Here is a 7500-nt window from a genome sequence, read left to right as displayed (position 1 = left end):
GGCTGGATTCGGTCGGACGAGCCTTTCCTTGGGCGCGGAGCGGCGGCCGCCCGCCGCTCCCGGCCCGGGCGGGCGAGCGTCTCGCCTCGCCTACGGCGGGAAGCGAACCGGAGAGGAGGCCGCCCGTGCCTGAACACCGGACGACGCCGCGGCTTCCACGGGAAAAGGAGCGCGGAAGTGCCGGCCCGCCGGGGGCCCTCTCCGACGCGACCCGAATGGCCTCATCGATCGATGCACGGAAAGAGGGGTGGGGGGGAAGAGGGGGGAGAGGGGGAAGGCGCGAGCCCTTCCCGGGGGCGCGGCGGAAAGACCGCGCGCGCACGTGCAGGCGGGTGTGCGTGGGCAACGTCCGACGAGAGGTGCTCGCCCGTGCCTGAACACCGGCCCGCCCCACGCCGCCTCGAACGAGTCGGGGAGCGGGTTTGGACCGGCCCGCCGGGAAGCCTCTCCGACGTGCCCGAGGAGCGCCGGGGGATCGGGTTGGGCTCCCGCGTGCGAGTGAGGATGCGGTGCGAAAGGACAACGAGGCGAGAACGAGGCGCCGCCGCCACGACCGCCGACGAGCTCCGGGTCCCGCCTGCCACCGTCGCCTACGGCGGGACCTCCCCGGGGGCGCCCCCGGCCCTTCTACCTTCGGGTGCCGGCACGCCGGCCCGTGCCCTTCTTCTCCGCGCTCGCTTGCTTTCTCTCTCGCCTTCCTCTCGGGGCTCTCCCTCTCTCTCTCGCCTGCTCCGCTTCGCCCCGGCGGCGCGCTAGTCGGATTCCTCCCGTTCGCGCTCTCTCTCGCCTTCTCGGGTTCGCCCTGGTGACGCGGGAGCCGGTTTTCCCTCCGCACGCTCTCTGGCCTCGCCCGGCTTTTTTTCGCTGCTCGCCCGAGAGACCGCCGTTAGACCACCAGCGAGCGGCGGGACGGGGCGCCAAGGACACACCGAAGCGACCGGGGTCGATCGAACGAACCGACGCCCGAGAAAGCCGCCGCCGCCGCCGCCGCACATTTCCTCTCTGCCCGGCCGGTCAACCCAGCTCGCGAGCGCCCGCTCACCACCGTCTCAGGAGCAGAGTCCGCACTCTCTCCTACCGACGAAAAGGAAAGGCATCCGAAAAAAAAGCTCCGCAGCTGTTGGCGCCGACTACCGGCAAAGGCGCCGACAGCAGCCGACGTTTACCTCGACGTAACTGGAGGCAGAAAATTAGAGCGACGCCTCTGGCCGCTCCGGAGCTGCAGCGCCCCCACCACGCCACGGACGCCAAGACTCGCCGAAACGGGGTAGACCTGCACGCAAGTCTCTAGCCGCACGGCAGCGACCTCTAGCCGCCCGAGAGGAGCGAGCGAGCCGGTCGGACCGGGGTAGACGGTGCCGCCGCTGCCCAGCCGACACGGCAGCGACCTCTAGCCGCCCGAGCCGAGCGAGCGAGCCGGTCGGACCGGGGTAGACGGTGCCGCCGCTGCCCAGCCGACACGGCAGCGACCTCTAGCCGCCCGAGACGAGCGAGCGAGCCGGTCGGACCGGGGTAGACGGTGCCGCCGCTGCCCAGTCGGCACGGCAGCGACCTCTAGCCGCCCGAGCCGAGCGAGCGAGCCGGTCGGACCGGGGTAGACGGTGCCGCCGCTGCCCAGCCGACACGGCAGCGACCTCTAGCCGCCCGAGAGGAGCGAGCGAGCCGGTCGGACCGGGGTAGACGGTGCCGCCGCTGCCCAGCCGACACGGCAGCGACCTCTAGCCGCCCGAGCCGAGCGAGCGAGCCGGTCGGACCGGGGTAGACGGTGCCGCCGCTGCGCAGCCGGCACGGCAGCGACCTCTAGCCGCCCGAGAGGAGCGAGCGAGCCGGTCGGACCGGGGTAGACGGTGCCGCCGCTGCTCAGCCGACACGGCAGCGACCTCTAGCCGCCCGAGCCGAGCGAGCGAGCCGGTCGGACCGGGGTAGACGGTGCCGCCGCTGCCCAGCCGGCACGGCAGCGACCTCTAGCCGCCCGAGCCGAGCGAGCGAGCCGGTCGGACCGGGGTAGACGGTGCCGCCGCTGCCCAGCCGGCACGGCAGCGACCTCTAGCCGCCCGAGAGGAGCGAGCGAGCCGGTCGGACCGGGGTAGACGGTGCCGCCGCTGCCCAGCCGACACGGCAGCGACCTCTAGCCGCCCGAGCCGAGCGAGCGAGCCGGTCGGACCGGGGTAGACGGTGCCGCCGCTGCCCAGCCGGCACGGCAGCGACCTCTAGCCGCCCGAGAGGAGCGAGCGAGCCGGTCGGACCGGGGTAGACGGTGCCGCCGCTGCCCAGCCGACACGGCAGCGACCTCTAGCCGCCCGAGCCGAGCGAGCGAGCCGGTCGGACCGGGGTAGACGGTGCCGCCGCTGCCCAGCCGACACGGCAGCGACCTCTAGCCGCCCGAGCCGAGCGAGCGAGCCGGTCGGACCGGGGTAGACGGTGCCGCCGCTGCCTAGCCGACTCGGCAGCGACCTCTAGCCGCCCGAGCCGAGCGAGCGGGCCGGTCGGACCGGGGTAGACGGTGCCGCCGCTGCCTAGCCGACTCGGCAGCGACCTCTAGCCGCCCGAGCCGAGCGAGCGAGCCGGTCGGACCGGGGTAGACGGTGCCGCCGCTGCCTAGCCGACTAGGCAGCGACCTCTAGCCGCCCGAGAGGAGCGAGCGAGCCGGTCGGACCGGGGTAGACGGTGCCGCCGCTGCCCAGCCGGCACGGCAGCGACCTCTAGCCGCCCGAGCCGAGCGAGCGAGCCGGTCGGACCGGGGTAGACGGTGCCGCCGCTGCCCAGCCGGCACGGCAGCGACCTCTAGCCGCCCGAGCCGAGCGAGCGAGCCGGTCGGACCGGGGTAGACGGTGCCGCCGCTGCCTAGCCGACTCGGCAGCGACCTCTAGCCGCCCGAGCCGAGCGAGCGAGCCGGTCGGACCGGGGTAGACGGTGCCGCCGCTGCCCAGCCGGCACGGCAGCGACCTCTAGCCGCCCGAGAGGAGCGAGCGAGCCGGTCGGACCGGGGTAGACGGTGCCGCCGCTGCCCAGCCGGCACGGCAGCGACCTCTAGCCGCCCGAGCCGAGCGAGCGAGCCGGTCGGACCGGGGTAGACGGTGCCGCCGCTGCCCGGCCGACTCGGCAGCGACCACCCCGCGGAGTCCGGCCGAGTCACTCGGAGCCGGATAGACCGTGCTCAGTCAGGGCTCCGCCTCGCTGCGACCGGCTCGCGCCGCCCACGCCGTGCGCGGCCCGTCCGGTCCGGCGTACTCCGGCGCGGAGCGAGCGGGTCGGTCGGCGCCCTCCGGGGCCGCCCCACCGGTCCGGCGTACACGCGCCGGCCGGCCCTCGCAGCGGCCTCCGCCGTTCGCCCGAGCCGAGCTTGCGAATCGGTTTCCCCCCCTCCGCCGGGGCCGGCCCGACCGGTCCGGCGTACGTGAGCCGCCGCGCGCAGCGGCGTCCGCCGTTCGCCGCGGCGCGTGGCGGGGTCGGTCGGTCCCGCGTGCCCGTGCGGCCGCCGCCGCCGCCGCCCCGGAGCGATCGTGCCGCTCGTAAACGGGTAGAGCTCTCCGCCGCTCCCGTACCGCGACGGGAGCGACCCGTAGGCGCCTCCGCCTGCGGTCCGCGCCGCTCGGAGCCGGGTGGACGTTGCCGGCGCGCCGTGCGGTGCCGTGCCGCGCCGCGCCGCGCCGCGCTGCCCGGCAGCCGCCTCTCCACGCCGCCGCGGACCGGCCGAGCCGCTCGGAGTCGGGCAGACGGCGCGCAGTCCGGCCGCAGCCGCGGAGCGACCGGGCGGGTCGGCGCTCGCCGGGGCCGGGCCGCCCTTCCGTCGTACCCGAGCCGCCGCCGCCGCCGCCGCCGCCGCCGCCGCCTCGGAGCGACCGAGCCGGTCGGTCGGTCGGTGCAGGGCGGACCCGGCCCGTTCCGGGCGTAGTCCGGCTCCGCGGCTCGGCGGCAGGCGCGACTGACCGAGGCGGCTGCGAGGGGCGTCCGGCCGCGGCCCGGGGACCGGCGGAGGCCCGTTCCCGTTCGCCTCGCGTGCGTTCGTTTGCCTGTCCGTTCCTTTATTTTTTTTCACCGGCTTGTGTTTGTGTGCGCGTTCGCTTGTGTGACACTTTTCGTTGCGTTTCCTTTTCGCTCGGTGGCCCGGTAACTCTTCGCGTCGGGTGTTTCGACTCGGGTATTTGAAACCCAACCCGCCCGCGGCTTGCAGGCTGGGGGGGGGGGGGGTGACGGGTTGGGTTGGGTCGGGTCGGTTGTGGAGGGGGGGGGGGGGGGGGGGGCCGCTTTTCCCCTCGCCGTTGTGTTGGGCACGCGCACCCGACTCCCCCCCGACTCCCCCCCGCCCCCCCTTCCCCCCCGGGGACCCGCGAACGCGGCCTCTCGAGGAAGCGCGCAGGCGCCGGCGGGTCCCCGCCCACGCGGAGCCGAGCGGGCGGGAAAGCGCGGCGGGCTCGCGAGAGGACGGCCGCTCGCGTCGGCGCGGGGAGGAGAAGTAACGGCGGGGAGACGGCGGCAGAGGTAGGCCGGCGGGGAACGGCCTCGTCCGTCCCGGGGCTGGGTACGGGTGGGTGGGTGTGCGTGTCTGGGATTCGTTCGTTCGACTCGTCCGGGTGCCGGGCTCGCCCCGAGCCTCTCTCCGGACCCCCCCCCCCCCCCCCCCCCCCACTCAACTGAAGACCCCCACCCCTCCCAAAGGGGAAAAAAAAAAAAAAAAAAAAAAAAAAGAGAGAGAAAGAAACGGAAAGAAAAGAAGGCGCGTGCGGGGCTGGGGTCAGCGGGGACCGGCCGAAGCCATCGGGTCCGGCCCGCCGGAGGGCAGGGGGAGAGAAAATTCGAAAGAACAAAAAAAGGCGGGAAAGACGAACAAAGCCGGGCCGATCGGGCGGGGCGGAGCCGGGGGGGGGGGGGGGGGGGTGGAGGTTGCGGGGGGGGGGGGGGGGGGATGGGGGGGGCGCCGCACGCCGAGCCTCGGCGTTGGCCGCCGTCCGGCCGAGCCATCGGGTCCGCCCCCCCCGCCTCTCCCCTCGGGAGTCGGGTGGGTGGTGGGGGACGGGCAGGGACGGCGGGAAAAGAAAGGAAAGGCGGGAAAGGAAACGAGTAACGGAAAACCCCAATCCCGCAGCGGTCTCGGCCGACGTCCCCCAGGAAGAAAAGAAGGAAACGGACGACGAGCCAGCAAACGAGCGCTCGCACGGACGTCGGACGGTCGGGCAGCGGCTTGGAGAAGAAAGTAAGAGGGGCCCTGGTGGGGGGGGGGGGGGTTTTGAGAGCAGGGTGGAAAAAACCCGGAATAACACGTACGGGTGCTGCAGGCGGATTGACCGAGCAAATACGTCAGCGAAGAAACAGAAAGACATTCGAAAGCGCGTTAGAAAAACGTATAAAAATTAGGAAGTTCTTAAAAACGAAAAAGCAGGGAGCGGGGGAAAAAGGAAGGAAAAGAAGGAGAACGCCGAACGTTAAAAAAAAAAAAAAACTAGGGAAAAAAAAAATCAGTCGAGACGAAATCACGCGTGGCGTGCTCGGTGGGGGGGGGACGGGGGACGGTAGGGAGAGGGGCCGCGGGTGGAGGGGGGGGGGGGGGTTGTCTCGGACGGGCAGCCGCCAGCTCTGCCCGCCACCCCGTGGCGACCACCCGCGCCCGCAAGCGAGCGAGCGGACGGGTAGGTGGAAAGCTATCGGGATGAGACGGACAAAGGAGTAGGGCCAAGCGAAAAGAGAGAGGGGATCTAGGAAAAACAAAACCAAAAAAGGAGAGAGAGAGCGAGCCCGTAGAAAACCAGGCGTAAAGAGCGGGAATCAGAAAAACGCGTCACGGCGTAAAAGGCCGGGGTTGGGGTGAAGCTCGGGGGCGGTGGGGGGCGGGGGGTGGGAACAGGAGGAGGAGGAGGAGGAGGAGGAGGAGGAGGCTCTGGCGGCACGGCGCAACCCCCGTCCCCCTCGCGCCAGCGAGCGAGGAAATGGACGCGCGAGGAGAGGTTTTATTTGAACAGACAAACGGGAAGAGAAAGTAATGAGACTTTTTTAAAAAGCGAGGGAAGCGAAGACTAGAAAGCCAAAAATAGAAAGGAATTAATTAGGAGGAAAAAAAAAAAAAAAAAGCAGAAATCCGTTTGCGAGGAGCACCTGCCTGGGAAGAGGGGTCAGGAGGGTCAGGGGTCGAGGCCGGGGGGTGCGCGGGGAGGGGGGTTGCGTGCGCGCGAGCGTGAGCAGGGCGGGTGGGGGGGGGAGGGTAAGGAAGGGCTCAGGCGCCGGCCGGCAGCTGTAGCCCAGCAACCCCGGCACGACCCGCCGCGCCTGGCGAGGGCCTGCCGGGCCCGAGCAGGATCAAGGAGCGGGCGAACCGACGGGCGGAGAAACGCGTGGAGAGGGAAGGGACGGGAATGAAAAAGAAAGAAGCCAGAAGACGGCCTGGCGAGGGGAATCCGGGAGAGGGAGGGAGGGTCGGGGGTCGAGGCTGCGGGGGGACGGCCTGCGCGCGCGCCGCGAGCGAGCGAGCGAGGGAGGGAGGGAGGGAGGGAGGGAGCGAAGGAATCGAGGAGCGAAAAGAAAAGCGACCGTGGGAAAGACGCGTCCTTTGTTTGTCGTTTGTTTATTTATCTGTCCGTCCGTCTGTCCGTCCGTCCGTCCGTCCGTCCGTCCGTCCGTCCGTCCGTCCGCCTTTGAACGAGCGAGCGGCAGCTTCAAAAAGCGAGGAGAACACGGCTTTGAAGAACCCGGGACGGAGAGTCACGACGGCACGGTCGCGCCAGGTGAGTCCGGGAGGTGACGGAGGGTGGGGGGGGGCGGAGGGTGCGCCCCATCGGCCTGCCTCCCCCCGCAACCCCGTGGCGACAGCCCCCTCCTGGCAAGGCCCCGCCGGGCCGGGCCGGGCCGGGCCGGGCCGGGCCGGGCCTGCGCACGCGCGCCAGGGAACGAGCGGCCGGGCGCGTCGAGGAATATTTTCGTCAAGCGAGTAGTTGAGCGAAACCGAATGAATGAACGAACGAACGAACGAACGAACGAACGAACGAACGAACGAACGAAGAGGAAAATCGAAAAAAATTGAAAAAAAAATTGAAAAAAAGGTCGGAAAAACGAAAAATAAAAAATAATAATAAAAAAAAAAAGAACCCGGAAAAACAAACAAACAAACAAACAAACAGGAAATTCGAAAAAAATTGGAAAAAAATTAAAAAAAAATTAAAAAAATTAAAAAATAAACAGTAAATTGGAAAAAAAATTGAAAAAAAATTGAAAAAAAAATCGGAAAAACGAAAAATAAAAAATTTTAAAAAATTAAAAAAAAATTAGAAAAAGCGGAAAAAAAAAAAAGAAAAATAAAAAAAGAAAAAAATTTAAAAAATAAACAGGAAATTGGAAAAAAAATGGAAAAAAATCGAAAAAAAAATAAAAAAATTGAACAGGAAATTGGAAAAAAAATTGGAAAAAAATTAAAAAAAAATCGGAAAAACGAAAAATAAAAAATTTTAAAAAATTAAAAAAAAATTAGAAAAAGCGGAAAAAAAACCAAAAAAGAAAAAAAAAATAAAAAAA

Source organism: Lagopus muta, chromosome 30 (assembly GCF_023343835.1).
Source record: "Lagopus muta isolate bLagMut1 chromosome 30, bLagMut1 primary, whole genome shotgun sequence".
NCBI classification, from domain to species: Eukaryota; Metazoa; Chordata; class Aves; order Galliformes; family Phasianidae; genus Lagopus; species Lagopus muta.
The sequence above is the reverse complement of the archived record's forward strand: the minus strand, read 5'-3'. Positions refer to the sequence as shown.